The sequence below is a fragment of the Hibiscus syriacus genome, unplaced genomic scaffold (assembly GCF_006381635.1).
Source record: "Hibiscus syriacus cultivar Baekdansim isolate YM2019G1 unplaced genomic scaffold, ASM638163v2 tig00000991_pilon, whole genome shotgun sequence".
In the NCBI taxonomy this organism is placed as follows: domain Eukaryota; kingdom Viridiplantae; phylum Streptophyta; class Magnoliopsida; order Malvales; family Malvaceae; genus Hibiscus; species Hibiscus syriacus.
In genome coordinates, this window is record NW_024061840.1 from 241,098 (window position 1) to 259,426 (window position 18,329).

Sequence of the window (18,329 nt, forward strand, 5' to 3'; positions counted from 1 at the left end):
TCAATACACTGTAGAATGCATCGATGTACTTCAAGGGGAAATATAAATAAACCTTTCTTTTAGTCTAAGAAATGATAGATTAGAGTATATTAATTGGATACTAATATGTATTAATGTATGATTATGTAGATATCGAACACGAACAAGCTTCGATATGATCATCAAGTTAAGATTCGATCGAAAGAAAGGAAATCCTAAAAGGGGATCGAAACTTAGTGAGGCCAAGGTGAGTGCATATGATTATAGTATATGATTATATGGAAATTAGACTTACGATGAGTCTATTTCCATGTTATGATTTTATGAATGCATGAAAATAAATATAGTTGGCAGCCGTTAGTATGTGAATATGTATTGTTATGTTCTTTTCTATGTGATATGATTTATGTGATGATGTGACTCTGTGATATAAGTTATATGATCATAAAATAGGTAAATAATAATGACTTATGTAATAACAAGAGAAAATGTTATAAGTTATGTGGTATAAATATAAATGATTATATGAATATGTAATATAAGTTATGTGATGATGATCTATGTTTTTATATGTCTATGAGAAGTATGTGCTATGTGACGTATATATGAGCTATGCGATCCTATGAGAATATGAAAAGAGATATGTGAACATGTGAATTATATGAAAAGTGATATAAATTACATGAAAAGAAGCTATTTGTCTACATGTATATGTGAAAGAAGCTATGAGCTTATATGAACATGTGCTATGAAAGTGTATATGTGAAATGATATAAGTGAAAATGCCCTTGTTATGTGTATTAAGAGCTAGAGGTATAGTTGGCATGCTAAGAGTCGAGGGTCTACGCGATCCTTTGGGACATAGTGGTCCTTCGGGACATAGTGGTTATTCGGGACATATGTGTTATATGTAGTCCTTTGGGACATCTATGTGGTCCTTCAGGACAAATTATACACGCCTCTAGTGGGAATTATACGAGCTGTGGTGACAGCATAGTGCATAACCTCAATAGACTCATATATCTACAGTTCTCACAGGTGTACACGGGCTAATAAGAGATGATATTGAATACAATGTATGAGATATGTATGTTTTGGGATATGAATTATATGACAGGATATCTGTGTGTTAGTGATTATTGTATATGTTATAAGATATATAATATGAACATAATAAATCATATGAACAAAGAATATAAAAATGAATGATAATAAAATGATAATGATAGGAATGAGGATAATTATATGCATGAATGGATTTGATGGATGAACGAAAATGTTTGAGTATGCTATGATAGCAGTAATTGTTCAAGCATGATTACAAGTTATAGTCTACATTATATGTTTATTTGCCTCACTAAGTCATAGACTTAGCGTGTAAGTGATATACACGTAGGTTTCGAGAAAAGTAAAGAGCAATGTGGAGCAAGACATGTCAGTTCTCCTTACCGAATGTCAGATCATAAAAGAGGTCAGTAATATGTCTTTTTGTATATAAAGTTCTAGTTGGCATGTATTAAAAAGAATATATTGTATAAGCTATGAATAGTTTTGTAAACGTTTTGAATACGTTATATGTAGATGAATAAGTGAATTATGCATGCTCTGATAAGTTTTTACAATAATATAAATGTATTTGATATAAGTTAGTCATTTATATGTTATAAAAGTTTTAAATTACTCCTTATTTTATACAAGTAAATGTTTTAAAAAGTCAATGTGACACCTCGGACTCGTATTCGGGTTGGATACGAGTTGGGGGTGTTATATTTAATGGTATTAGAGCTAAGGTTTAGCCGATTCTAGGCTTAAACCGGAGGTAAAAGAGTTTTAAAATTTTGTACATGCCAACATAGAGTGAAAATTTCTGATCTGATAGTGTAAGGAGTATGTGGTCTTGTTAATAGAATTAAACTATTAAGTTATAATAGAAATATGATGCTTTTGAATGAAGTGAGAGGTAAACCTGATTGTGATAGCAATTTACCTGCCCTGACCAGGCAAGATGAAGAGCAGACACATCAGGAAATGCCTCGTAAGCTCAAATGATGATTTTAGGAATTTGAAATCATATCAGAATAGTGATATAAGGTATTCATTGTTTTGAACTGGAAAAGTGATATGGGGTAATTTTGTTATTTCGTGGATAAGATAGAATATGGTGAACAAGTGTCACCATAAGAGCGTTAAAAGATCAAATGATGTGGTTCAAATTGTAGAAGAATTCAAGAATAAGTGCATCAGTGATATGTTTATAAGATGAATGAAATCAGAGTTATGGATTTGAAACAAAGGGGTAGTATTGTTTATAAGCAAGAGTGTGAATATGATAAGGGTTGGTACTTTAGAAGAAAGAGTTAGCGTTGTCTAACAAGATTACATGATGAAAATTATGTTGATTATATGAATGTGATATAGTGAAGGAAATAATAATTCTTATGTTTGAGGGAAAGTAAGGGAGTATGAAAGAAAAGACATGATCGATGTTATAAGGATATTTTGATTTATGGAAAGTAATGGAATAAGGAAAGAAAAGGATTGAGTTTACAACATTAGATATGATAAGGGTTATACAAGAAGTACCGATTATAAGTTTGATATTGAAATGAGAAAAGTGCGTAAAGTAATACGAAAAGATCATGTGTATTGAAGTACAAACAAGGATTAAGAAATGATGAAAGGTCGGATGTATATAATTGATTAATTAGGTCTTGTGCCCTAAATTGAATAATTGTTATTAATTAGCTGTAATATTAAGGTGATAGAGTTATAAGATTTGGAAAAGAAGATAAGGATTTTGTATAAGAACAAGAATTTTGGGCAATTCATACGGATTATAAGAGTTGCGAATATTGTTTGATTATATAAAGTATATGTTTAATCATATTTAAAGAAGATTTAAAGTTTGGTATTGTTATAAGGTAATTTGAGGATAATGAAGAAATAGATGGATCAATGATATGGAGTGATGAGAATAGAGGTTATTGTTTATATGATAAGTGACAGTGGATGAATATATATAAGGGGGAAAATGTGGTTGAAGAACTAAAGGAATGAAAGAGTAAGTAATGGGAAACAACATATGAACATTAGAAGATATGTTCTTATCAATGTGTGCAATGAAAATTCAAGGACAAATTTTCTTAAAAGGAGGGGAGATTTGTAACATCCCAATCTATGGGTTAGTGACTAAATTATAAAATTTTAGAACTTTGTGACTAAAATAGAATAATGGAATAGTTCAATGATTCATTTAAAAATATTACTTGAAAGAGGTAAGTAATTATTAGATGAAGTGAAGGGCAAAAGGGTCTTTTGTAAGGGAAATAATTAAATTAAAGAGATGTTATATTTTAACTACGTGGAAGGGAAGAGAAATCTACAAGCTTCTAGAGTTCTCTTTCTCTTCTTCTTCCTTCATGCGTGAGAACCCAAAACAAAGGTGAGTTTCCAGTTAGTTAGTTTCTTGTTAAATTTAAGATGGGTTTATGATTATTAGATGATAATTAAGCTTAAGGAAAGATTAAGTTATCTTAAAATCAAAAGATGAATGAATTAGAAGAGATTAAAGATTGTGAGTTTTTGAATGAAATTTTGTTATAGAGTTAATAATTAGAATTGGAAGTTAGATTTTACTTGTCATCAATCTAAATAAGGAATAGGGAGTGTTAGGATGAGATTTAGAACATGTTGATATTTGCGTATGATTCTTGAATGTCATATAAAGGATATGATTTGGAGGTTTAAGAAGTGATTATTGAGTAAGAATGAGTTTGAATATGAGTATGTAAGTTAAGAATAAGAAAGGGGATGATATATGAAGTAATTAAGCTGAAAAAAGTGGATTTTCGGGCATAAATTGGAATTCTGGGCTAGTGTGTATCGGTACACATTCATCATGTACCGATGCAACAAGGGTAAATTTCCAGAAATTGTTCAGTTTGTATCGATGCACAGGAAGTGCATCGATGCACCCCTTAAAAATGAAAACATCGAATGCAATTACTGCATCGATGCATAAGGAGTGCATCGATGCACATGTTAAGGGATGCATCGATACACTGTAGAATGCATCGATGCACTTCAAGGGGAAATATAAATAAACCTTTCTTTTGGTCTAAGAAATGATAGATTAGAGTATATTAATTGGATACTAATATGTATCAATGTATGATTATGTAGATATCGAACAAAAACAAGCTCTGGTATGATCATCAAGTTAAGATTCAATCGAAAGAAAGGAAATCATAAAAGGAGATCGAAACTTAGTGAGGCCAAGGTGAGTGCATATGATTATAGTATATGATTATATGGAAATTAGACTTGCGATGAGTCTATTTCCATATTCTGATTTTATGAATGCATGAAAATATGTATAGTTGGTAGCCGTTAGTATGTGAATATGTATTGTTATGTTCTTTTCTATGTGATATGATTTATGTGATGATGTGACTATGTGATATAAGTTATATGATCATAAAATAGGTAAATAATAATGACTTATGTAATAACAAGAGAAAGTGTTATAAGTTATGTGGTATAGATATAAATGATTATATGAATATGTAATATAAGTTATGTGATGATGATCTATGTTTTTATATGTCTATGAGAAGTATGTGCTATATGACATATATATGAGCTATGTGATCTTATGAGAATATGAAAAGAGATATGTGAACATGTTAATTATATGAAAAATGATATAAATTACATGAAAAAAAACTATATGTCTACATGTATATGTGAAAGAAACTATGAGCTTATATGAACATGTGATATGAAAGTGTATATGTGAAATGATATAAGTGAAACTGCCCATCTTATGTGTATTGAGAGCTAGAGGTATAGTTGGCATGCCAAGAGTCGAGGGTGTACGAGGTCCTTCAGGACATATGTGTTATATGTAGTCCTTTGGGACATCTACGTGGTCCTTCGGGACAAATTTTACGCGTCCCTAGTGGGAATTATACGAGCTGTGGTAACAACATAGTGCACAACCTCAATAGACTCACATATATACAGTTCTCACAGGTGTACATGGGCTAATAAGAGATGTTATTGAATACAATGTATGGGATATGTATGTTTTAGGATATGAATTATATGACAGGATATCTGTGTGTTAGTGATTATTGTATATGTTATAAGATATATGATATGAACATAATAAATCATATGAACAAGAGAATATAAATATGAATGATAATAAAATGATAATGATAGGAATGAGGATAATTATATGCATGTATGGATTTGATGGATGAACGGAAATATGTTTGATTATGCTATGATAACAGTAATTGTTCAAGCATGATTACAAGTTATAGTCTACATTATATGTTTATTTGCCTCACTAAGTCATAGACTTAGCGTGTAAGTGATTTACACGTAGGTTTCGAGAAAAGTAAAGAGCAATGTGGAGCAAGACAGGTCAGTTCTCCTTACCGAATGTCAGATCAGAAAAGAGGTGAATAATGTCTTTTTGTATATAAAGTTCTAGTTGGCATGTATTAAAAAGAATATATTGTATAAGCTCTGAATAGTTTTGTAAACGTTTTGAATAAGTTATATGTAGATGAATAAGTGAATTATGCATGCTCTGATTTGATGTAAGTTAGTCATTTATATGTTATAAAAGTTTTAAATTACTCCTTATTTTATACAAGTAAATGTTTTGAAAAGTCAATGTGACACCTCAGACTCGTATTCGGGTCGGATACGGGTTAGGGGTGTTACAGTCACCACCTTAGGTCTAGTAACTCACCGAAGAAACCATCATTACGGATGGCTCACTGAGCCCTATAAAAGGCGTTCATTACCTGCAAGAATAGGAGAGAGCAAGAAAGAGGAACCCAACAACAAAAAACATCCATACACGCAACAAAAAAGAGACAGAGGGAAATACAACAATAAGAGAAAATTACAGCCGAAAGCAAAAGGAGAGAAGGTTTACCCAAGGTCATTGGAGCATCCACGCACCTCCCCACGCCACCAAGGAATCAAAATACTGAAGGTATTTCTTTAGATTTACAAAAATCTAGGGCTTTTTAGGGGAAACGGAGGTCAGAATCAGCTTTAGGAAGCTCCGATCAATATTTTGGTAGGGTGTTTTATATTCCGACCACAATGGGTGGTGGCCGACAGAGGCTGTCGACGCCGGCGATAGGCGACTGACCGGGGACGAATTCCCTTCAGTGAGCGAATTCTAGAGAGAGAGTTAAGAGCTTCTCTCTCTAGAGAGAGAAGCCAAATGAGAAATGGCCCTTAAAGGGCAGGTTAGGGTCTTTAAATACCCTCTCCGAATGGCGACGTTTAGGTGAGAAATTGTCTGTGTAATTTGGGAATGGTCAAAAACTACGCGGGGTTCCTGTATTTTGTAAGACTCCAATTTTGGTCACGGAATCAGGATCCTACATTTTTAAATTTTGTCTTCGAATTTTAATTTTATTTTATTTTAGTCCATACCTACATATTTATATATTTTAAGGTAAAAGTTCATATTTAGTACCTATTATTTTTTAATAATTTATATTTTAATCCTTAATTATTATTTATGATAAATTACATTATTAATACATAGTTTTCGTAATATTTTGAATTATGTTCATTAATTTTAATATTTAATATTATTATAGGATATTTATATTTTAGTACCTAAAATATATAACCTTTATATAATGACATATAATTTTTATATTTTTAATCATTATTTTATATATGTGTATTTAAGCTATATTATTTCATACAATAAATCATTAAATATCTTTTTTATTTAATTAGGAAGGTATTTTAAAATGATTATTGGTGTGAAATGATATTATTATTATTGCTTATATTTTAAATAAAAAATTAAAAACAAATTTATAATTCATTGCAAAGACAAATTAATTTATAAACTACAATATCAATTTTGGGCGTTGTGGGGTTGTTAATCATACCCCATACGTAACCGACTCCTGAACTCATTTTCTCGTAAAGCATACCTTATTGTGTTATTTTAATATTATTCTTATAAATTTTATTAAAATAACATTTTGGTGACCAATCTCACCATATTAAAAGATCGGTGGCGACTCTACAATTTAATATTTTATCTGATTCAGGGAAGATAAACACTTACCTTTTCGAGACTAGGTACACTTAGGTGTACTATTTTCACTCTCCGTCGCCGGGCAGAGAAACGTCTCGACAGCTTGGCGACTCTGCTGGGGAATTTTGAAAAGAGAGTCAAGCCACCAGTTTATTAATAATTGTCTTTGTAATAAAATTATAAATTTATTTTAAATTTAGTTTTTCCCTTTAATTATTTTATTAATTATACTAACTTTTGTTTTTATGTGTACATATTTAATTTGGGTCTTTAGAATAAAATAATAGGTTGTACATTAATTTATTCTTTTTTATGATTTTCCGTACACACTGTGCACTACATTCATGATATGAGCTAAAACCCCGCTCTTATCTATTTAGTTCGAATGAGAAACTACTCCCTCATGTGGTTTTCACCTCCGTATGAGATAAGGGACCATTCCTTGAGCTCACACCTTATTTTCCTCGTGTGGTTTTCACCTCCGTATGAACATAGGGAAGTGTGTTCCTTTGAACTGAACTTGATCCAAAAGTTTGTAATGGACTAGGATAAAGGGTTTGGCAGTCTAAGGGGACACCAACAAAGGACAATTCGTTGACCCTTTTACCTTAGAGCCAAAACCCAACATATAATAAACCTAGGACTTGAGTCTAGTCAGAACCTAATCCCAAATGAGTCCTGTAAGGTTAACACACTAGTAAAAGCATGTTAAGTCTTTTAATTTACTTAGTGTTACTTTTATGAATAAACGCATACGAACTAGAAATCATTCGATTAGGTTATTTTTCCAAAACAAAGCATATAACTAGAAAGTATGAGGTCAGGATGTATATATAATGAATAGGATCTTTCATTTCCATTAATCGGTACTGACCAATTTTCTTATCTTTTTCTATTTTAAAGTTAAATATATAATTTTATACTTGCATTTGCATAATCATGACATGGTCAAGGGTGTTGATTCAAGAGTGATCATCAAAATCAAAGGTTTTCATTATGGACAAAGGGTTTTATGATCAAGTGAACTGTAACGAAGTTAAGGATTGGTTTCTTGAAGAAGCTCTCAAAAAAGTTGAAAGCTATGTACCCAAAGATCCTGTTAGATTGGTACCAAAAGCATTTTATGGTAAGAGCAACAATAGAAGCAGTCAGAAAGGAGAGAGTTTTTATGAAACCCAAGCCCGTTTTTGGAAAGACGAAAACAAGAAATTAAGCACAGAGGTCGAAGACATGCTTAATGATTTTCAAAAAATCATTCAAGCATTTGAAAATGCTGGTTTAGGAAATTTCCCAGAAGAATGGGTAACTGAGATCATTAAACTGAAGAATGATATGGAGCACTGGAAAAGAATAAAGAGATACATGAGGATCAAGCAAAGAAGTTCTCATTTGACTTTCAGATTGTAGAAGAAATGTGTAGTACAACCATTATCAATTTGGGAAAATGTCAAGCTGAAAACCAGATGTTGAAGAAGACTATAGCCAATATAGAGGCTTTATATCAGTTTTGCCAGTTTGAAATTGATGTTGAATTAAAATCCACTAGAGTCAAGAACCACACATTGATGAAGCTGGTAGATGATTATGGAGATCTTGTACAAGAACTTCTTGAACACAAGGGCTCTCTTTTGAGGGAAAATGAGAAATTTTGTCTAAAATTTCAGGAGATAACAGGTAAGATTCAAGATAAAGATAATGACATGAAGAAAAATGTTGCCCAAACAAGCAATGTGGCTCACAAGCTGGTGGACTTAGCTGGTTTTACAAGAGAATTGAAGCAGAATGACAACTCGATTCTAGAGCATAAATGGACATTAAATTGGCTTTTTAAGGAAATAGAGAAATTATGAGGGAAAATTATCCCTTATGTGTAATGATCCTTTGGATGAACTGAAAACCTTTTATGTTTAATGAAAGCCGTTTTAAGATGATCACTCTGGAATTACACATTTTTCACACATAAACATACATATGCATATGCATTTTTATTTTTGTATTTACATTCACTCTTTGCATAACATAATAACATGTGTCAATAGTGAAGACATGTGAGTAACCAGTGAAGAATTTTAGAATCAGAAGTTCTGAAAGTACATTAAAAAATTGGGGTAGGTCTCTAAAAGATTGAAAGCAATGAATGGAATATTAGCTCAAGTTGGAAAGATTGAGAGAATTCAAGATCAATTTGTAGAGATTCAACGAGAAATGTTTAAAGAAACAAGAATGTTCCAAGCTGAGTCCAAGGAACATATAACTAAGATGATGAGTATGATGGTTACTATACTATATGGGGAGAAAATGTTAGAAGACCCTATTGAGCATGAAAAGATGAAAACCTTGGGAAAAGTCTGGACCTTAATGATCTAGTTACTGCTATGATGATGAATGACCAAGAACCTATTATGGAAATCCAACTCAGCTTCAAGAATCAGAAAATATGACAGATGACATGGAAATTGAAGTTAGTTCAAAGAAAAGAAACAAGGAAGAAGACCAAATCCCATTAAAAAAGGCTAAAAAAAAGTGAGAATAAAAAGAGGGTGACACATCCCATTCCAATTCCAATCTCATATTCATAATTGTTACTCTTTCTCTTTGAAAGTGGTCTTGTAACACCCATTTCTCCTAGTACTTATTTGCATCCAAATTGGAAAAATGTCAAGAATTCATGTAATTATCATTCTGGAGATTTGGTCACTTTACAGAAAATTGCATAATTCTAAAATTAAAAGTCCAAGACCTTATAGCAGAACGGTTGTTATGTTTCGAAAGATGGGAAACCTAAGCTCCTCAGAAACTCATAACTGGTTGAGAAAGAGAGATTCTCAAATCACCATTTCTCTCATGATGTTGGTCAAAAGTCAAACATTTAAAGCAAATGTTTTGATTATCAGTTACAAGGTCTTCTGGAAAGCAATAATAAAGACAGTGATATCAAGGGAATTTGTATCCCGTTTTCCTTCAGTCTCATGCAACAAGTTATATTCCGAGTTGCACAAATCCAAACTTATTGCCCCATGTCTAGATAAACCTTTGGTACCTCCTTACCCAAGATGGTATAATGAAAAAGTTTTTTTTGAGTATCATGCTGGAATACAAGGACACTCCATCGAAAATTGTGGTAACTTCAAGCGACTAGTTCAAGATCTTTTGACTCATGGAATTATAGAAGTGGATGTTAACATTTAATCCATTTTGATCAAACATTTGGGAGTTAACCCCTAAAATGAAGTTGATAGTGTCAAAACAAGTGAAGTTCATACAACAGAGGATTTTAAAAGAAAAAAGGGTAAAATCAAGGAGGGTGAAATATGTATGGCCGATTTAACTCTCGATACTTCTTTGATGAGTGAGATAGAGATGAGAAATGAAAAAGCTAAAGGAAATGTAATTCGAGACTGGCCTACAGGTTCAAGAAGAAATAGGGCAGATACAACCTTGAAAATACCTCAGACACATATATCAGATTTTCTGAAATCAAGGGAAGTGGGGGCAATTTAAAGAGTCTAGTGAATACTACTCCAATCACAGCTGCAAGAAGCGTCCAGAACCAGGAAACAACTGTCATCACCAAAGAAATTTGTTCTGAAACTAACTTTGAGCCCAATTTTCAGTCAGGGGAGGAAAATATGATGAAATTTCATCAAAAAGTTGCTCAAAAGAAAGCAGAGATTTGTGTATCTAAAGGCTCATCCAAAGAAGCTACCCAAGAAATGATCAACGAATGGGGAGCAAATATAGACAAAGGCCTTAAAGCAATGGGGCAGTTAAATAAATAAGTGGAAGTTGTTATCTACCACTATTATACCTTTCATTTTGTATCATCTTGTTTGAATGTGTTTTTTCCTTTCTCCGTCTTTTGTAATAAATAAATGTGTGTTGCTTTTAAGGTTATGAGCATTGAATCAATTTTGCAATCTTGCAGTTCTTTGAATATCACTGGATTAAAAACTCTTAATGGTTAGAATTATACATCTTTGACAAAGTATCAAGATTGAAAACCGAAAAAAGGACATTGACCTTACCTCAGATAAAATATACCCAAACACTATACCCTATTACAAATATGAGAGAGCCTTCTCTAGTGTAAGGAATTAGACAAAAGGCTTGGTATTTATATATAGGAGTGTACAACGTGGGGCATCTTTTGTATGACATTGGAAAGCTGACTAGATTACTTTTTATTGATGATATTCGATGATGAAACTTTTACAAAGCTAGTCTAAGTCATTTGCTTGGGAATTAAAATCTAGTAATGAGATTTTATGACTTCCTCCAAACCACTTAGACTATAATAGGTTTTTCTTAACAAGCTTGAGAAGATGGAGTCGTATACCCATGTTATTTTTATATGCAATAAAGTTATCCCTATAGAGCAATTGGTTAATAGCCCCAACTTTATGGATAAGTTTCAATTAGCCCAATGAAGGCTAATTTCAATAAAGCTGAATTAGTCATATTTTTTTTTAAAATAGAAAAAAATTACATGCCAATTAGGGTGTCAATGTTACTGAGGTGGTGTCATTAGTGGATGATTGATAACACTCCTTACTGATGATAATGTTACTAAGATGGTGTCAAATGTTAATAATGACAATGTTATCATTATGTATATTTTATTATATGTCAGAATCTTCGAATTCGCGAAGAGCATGGGAACAAGAAATGCAAGAGGGAACTGGGAGTGAAAGTTATGAGGATAACAGTGCACAATTAGTTCCTTCTGAAAATACAAGTGATCATGCTCCTCAAGGGATTCCAGCACCTGATTTTGGAACTTTCATGCAAGCCCTTGATGCTATGATAACTCAATTTCAACCTCCCCTTGCTCTTCCAGTACCTCGAATATTGATTCCAAAGGAGTTGAAGAGTTTAGGAGCTCTAGAGTTCAGAAGATATGAGGGTGAGGGTTCGATGGAGGCTGATATGTGGTTAAATGATTTGATTATGATGCTTGAAAGCCTGCAATGTTCGGATCAAGAAAGGTTGGGACGAGTTATGTCTTTGTTAAGAGGATCAACTAGAATATGGTGGTCCAATACTACGATGTATGCACCACCGGAGCAAGTCATATGGCAATTCTTACAGGAAGAATTCAAAAACAAATATGTGGGTGAGCAGTTCCAAAGAGAAATGTTGATGAAGTTCCTTAATTTAAAGCAAGGTGACCGAGCCGTCTATAAATTTGAGGTTGAATATAACAAGTTGAGCTGTTTTGCCACTGAGGTTATGCCAAATGATAAGTCCAGACGTGATTGGTTCATAGAGGGTTTGAGGCCGAAAATGAAATAAATGATGATGGCCTTGAACTTGTCAAGTCTGCAAGAAGTTATAAACAGAGCCAAAGCTATTGAAAGAGCCTAGGAGGAAACATTAGTAGTGGAGCAGAGTGTGCAAGAGGGGAACAGAGTGGGAATACCTTCCACTCCCCATTATGCTATAAGAGGAAAATGCTCGAGTTTCAGATTCTCAGAGAGAGATAGCTTTGTAGCAGTATCACAGAAGAGTAGACAATCCCTTCCTTTTTTTGCTAGTTCGGGTAGAGCTTCTGGGGAAAGAAATCCATGTCAAACTTGTGGCAAATTGCATCAAGGAGTTTGTAGATTTATCAGTGGAGCTTTCTTTTATGTGGTGATATGAGTCACTTTGCTCGAAACTGCCCTAAAAAGTCTGGTGATAATTCTGCACAGTCTGAAAGATCAGTGGCAACCTCCAATAGAATCAGAGGAAGGGGTAGGTCCAGGGGACAGACAGACTCAATCCAAAGACAATAGACTTAAGGAGTGGCCAGAATTTACAATCTTAAGACCACTAAGGATCGAGATGACCCTGAAATCATAACATGTATCTTCCATCTTTACGATGAACCTGTATTTGTTTTAGTTGACCCTGGTTCTACACATTCATGCATTAGTATCAAATTGGTTAAAACTAGATGAATTCCTTTAGAACCAATAGTGATTGAGATGATAGTGACAAATCCTATGGGCCACAGTGCAAGAGTATCTAGAGTCTGTAATAAATGTCCTATAAAGATCCAGGGGATTGTGTTTTTAGCCAATTTACGAGAATTTCCCTTCAATGAATTTTAAATTATTTTAGGTATGGATTGGTTATCTTCACATTATGGATGGGTTAATTGTCGTAATAAACGATTATTTTTAAAGAATGTTGAAGATTCAGAAATTGTAGTAATCAGTGAAAGATCGAAATCCTTCTCAAATGTGATATCAGCTATGACCGCGAAGAAATTGATGTCGAAAGGATCTATAGCTTTCCTTGCCAATGTGATAGATACTTAAGTTTAGGAAGCGAAAGTAAATGATATTTCCACCGTTCAAGAATTTTTTGATATTTTTCTGAGGAATTATCGGGACTGCCTCCAGATCGAGAGGTAGAATTAAGGATTGAGATTTATCCTGGTACTGAACCGATGTCTATGACTCCATATAGAATGGCTCCGACTGAACTACGAGAATTGAAATCTCAACTGCAAGAGTTACTCGATAAGGGGTTTGTAAGACCTAGTGTTTCTCCTTGGGGATCACCTATTTTATTTATGAAAAAGAAAGACAGGACTATGCGATTATGCATCGATTATCGTCAGTTGAATAAGGTCACCATAAAGAACAAATATCCTCTTCCAAGGATTGATGATTTATTTGACCAATTGAAATGAGCATCATTGTTTTCTAAGATAGACTTAAGATCGGGGTATCATCAGTTGAAGATAAAAGAAGATGGTATTTCAAAGACAACTTTTCGTACCTGGTATGGGCATTATGAATTTGTAGCGATGCTATTTGGATTGACTAATACACCAACGACATTCATGGACTTGATGAATCGAGTTTTCCAACTATACTTGGATCAGTTCATGGTAGTGTTTATAGATGATATCCTGGTATATTCCAAGTCAAAGGAGGATCATGATAATCATCTTAGAGTGGTCATTCAGATACTTCATGATAAGAAGTTATATGCTAAATTGTCCAAATATGAGTTTTAGTTGTCTGAGATTTCCTTTCTTGGTCATATAATATCGACAGAAGGCATTAGAGTGGACCCCAAGAAGATCCAAACCATAGTAGAATGGCAATCTCCAAAGAATATTGCAGAAGTTCGGAGTTTTTTGGGGCTGGCGGGTTTTTATAGACGATTTGTAAAGAATTATCCATGTTATCCCTGTAGCTAACTAAGCTTTTACGAAAAGATGTGTCGTTTGTGTGGATAGGAAAGTGTCAAGAAAGTTTTGAGATGTTAAAGAGAATTTTAACGGGAGCTACATTGCTTGTGTAACTTGAGTCGGGTAAAGAGTATGTCGTGTATAGTGATGCATCCCATAATGGGTTAGGTTGTGTATTGATGCAAAAAAGAAAGGTTGTGTCTTATGCCTCATGAAATTGAAGAATCACGAGCGAAATTACCCGACACATGACTTATAATTGGCTACAATGGTTTTTGCTTTAAAAATCTGGCGCCATTATTTGTATGGCGAGCATTACCGTATGTATACTGATCATAAAAGTTTAAAATATTTGCCGACTCAAAAAGAGCTGAATTTAAGGCAAAGAAGATGGATAGAGCTTTTGAAAGATTATGATTTGATTATCGACTATCATCCGGGAAAAACTAATGTAGTAGTAGATGCACTCAGTCAAAAAACTTTTGCAGCTTTGAGGGATTTAGACGCACATATGTATGTGGATGAAGATGGTGCTGTGATTGCCGAATTAAAGTTATAACCGATGTTGTTGGACTGAGTAAAAGAAATGCAAGGAAGAGATAAAAAGTGTTTGATGAAATTGGAATTGATTAAAAAAGAAAAGAACAAAGATTTTGAAAGAAGAGATGATGAATGCATATATTACCGGGGAAGGCTTTATATTCCTGATGATGAGGATCTAAGGAGAGATGTTCTTTACGAAGCCCATTATAGCCCTTTGACTATGCATCCAGGCAGGAATAAAATGTATCAAGACTTGAAGAGTCGTTATTGGTGGCCTGGAATGAAAAGAGCAATAACTGAATTTGTGGCTAAATGTTTATCATGCCAGCAAGTAAAAGCTGAACATCAGGTGCGATCCGGATTACTGCTGCCTATATCTATTCCTGAGTGGAAATGGGAACGGGTAACAATGGATTTGTTTCTGGATTACAGTTGTCACTAGGTAAAAATGATTCAATATGGGTTATAGTGGACAGACAGACAAAGATAGCTCATTTTATTTCGGTGCGAGTAGACTATTCAATGAATAAGTTGGCGGAGCTATATATAAAAGAGATAGTTAGATTACACGGAGTGTCGCTATCTATAGTATCCGATCGAGATCCCAGGTTTACTTCAAGATTTTGGAAGTCTTTGCATAAGACATTGGGTACTAGATTAAATTTTAGTACAACTTTTCATCCTCAGACAGATGGGCAGTCAGAATGAGTTATTTAGATACTAGAGGATATGCTTAGAGCATGTGTGATTGAATTTATGGGTTCGTGGGAAAAGTATTTGCCTTTAACAGAATTTACGTTTAATAATAGTTATCAATCTAGTATTAAGATAGCCCCATATGAAGCTCTGTATGGAAGAAAATGTCGAACACCATTATATTGGTTTGAACTGAAAGATCGGGAATTATTCAGACCAGATTTGATGAAAGATATGGAAGATAAAGTGAAAATTATTCAAAGTAATCTGAAAATAGTCTCGGATCACCAAAAGTCATACGCTGATTTGAATGAGAAAGAAATAGAGTGTCAAGTGGGAGATAAAATATTTTTGAAAGTATCTCCTTAGAAGAAGGTATTACCTTAGAAGAAGGTATTACGTTTTGGGCGTAAAGGAAAGCTGAGTCTGAGATTTATTGGACCATATGAGATACTGAAAAAGGTTGGAACCGTGGCTTATCAGTTAGCTTTGCCTCCAGATATGGATAAAATCCATAATGTTTTCCATGTATCAATGCTTAGGAGATACAAATCAGGTCCCTCAGACATTATCACTCCGAAAGAGATAGAAATTCGACCAGATTTGATTTATGAGGAATAAATGGTACGGATTTTGGCTTAGGAAACCAAGAAATTGCGTAGTAAATGGATTCCGTTGGTCAAAGTGCTTTGGCGGAATCATAAGGTGGAAGAGGCTACCTGGGATAGAGAAGAGGATATGAAAAATAGTTTCCACATCTCTTTACTTCAGGTATTTCTTTAAAAAATCGAGGATGAATTTTTTTAAGGGGGAAGATTTGTAATACCCCAAATAATATGATAATGATTAAATTGAAAGGAATTAAAAGTATGGAAGACTAAATTAATTAATTGATAAAGATGGGAATAAGTAGGAATAATAATTTAGACTAAATTGTATTGAAGAAAGATTAAAAAGGGAATTTTTGGGTTTTTGGAGATAAATGAATTTAAAATTCTTTTATTATAGTATATATATATATATATATATATTATAGAAATAAGAGGGGATGTAATGAAAAGTTAAATACTCTTTTGTTCCTCCTCTTTTGCGTGAAAAAACCTTCAACCCTAGCTAGCTAAAGGTAAGTTTCCAAATTAATGATTTATTCTTTCAATTTGTTAGTTATCAAATCCTTGCCTATGATGAAAACTTAATAAAGGTTTAGGGGGATTAAAACTAAGTTAAGAATGAGATATTAAAGATTAAAGAAAATGGGTTTTATAATGATATGTCAATATATGAAGGTTTAGTAATGTTTGTTGGTAAAATTGACTTGTCAAGAAGGTAAATGAAAGATTATAAACATTTGTTGAGAGAAATAACAAGTTAGAAATTATGGTGTATTTCTTAAAATCGAATGCTCTTGAGGAATATTAGATGTTTTAAGTGGTAAAATGAAGGAAAGTTAGAAAGGTTAAGTAGAGAAGTGTTATATAGTATTGTTAGGGGTAAAGGAGATGAAAATTTCCCAAAGTTGGGTAAATTTCGAAGGAAAAACTGAAAATATGGGTAGGGGTATCGGTACCCTATGGAACAGTACTGATACCCTAGGCAAGAATTATGATAAATTATATAAGAGGTATCGATACTGATTTAACCAGTATCAGTACCCAAGCAATATGGTATCGATACCATGGTAAGGGTATCGATACCAGTAAACATCGAATTTAATTTGGGTATCGATACCTAGAGGGGGTATCAGTACCATAGCATAGGGTATCAATACCATGGTGAGGGTATCGATAACATGGCTGCATCGAAGCTAAATTTGGTATCGATACATGAAGGGGGTATCGATACCCTAATAGGGTAGTATTGATACCATAAGTAGGGTATTGATACCGAAGAGCCAGAAATGTTAAGTTGGGGCTGATAATGTCATAGGAAGTTGATAATAAATATTTTGGTTGATGTTAAGTTATAATTGTTGGGAAACATACTAATAATTGATATTATGCTTGTTTTTAATGAATATGGAATAGATCGCAAACAAGCTCCTGAGTAGAGTAAGTCGAAAGGCAAGGGCCAAGTTCTAAAACATGTGAGTACTTTGAGCAAGGAAAGCCAGCTGAGTACATTTATTGTATGTAATTTAGATGAATATGATCAGATATTATTTAGAATGAAATATATATATGTTAACGTATATTTTACTGAAATTATCATGTGTTATGGAATATAGGAAATGATGTTGTAAATGAGGTTTTAGAGTATGAACTACTCTAAAACAAATGTAGAAGAATAATGCATATGCGTGCATTATTGGCATAAAAGGATGCCATAGTTGAAATGTATATGGTATTGTAACACCCCCAACTCGTATCCGACCGAATACGAGTCCGAGGTGTCACATTGACTTTTCAAAACATTTACTTGTATAAAATAATGAGTAATTTAAAACTTTTATAACATATATATGACTAACTTACATAAAATACATTTACATTATTGCAAAAACCGATCAAAGCATGCATAATTCACTTATTCATCTACATATAACTTATTCAAAACGTTTACAAAACTATTCAGAGCTTATACAATATACTCTTTTGAATACATGCCAACTAGAACTTTATAGACAAAAATACATATTATTCACCTTTTTTCTGATCTGACATTCGGTAAGGAGAATTGACCTGTCTTGCTCCACATTGCTCTTTACTCTTCTCGAAACCTAAGTGTAAATCACTTACACTCTATGTCTATGACTTAGTGAGGCAAATAAACATATAATGTAGACTATAACTTGTAATAATGCTTGAACAATTACTGCAATCATAGCATACTCAA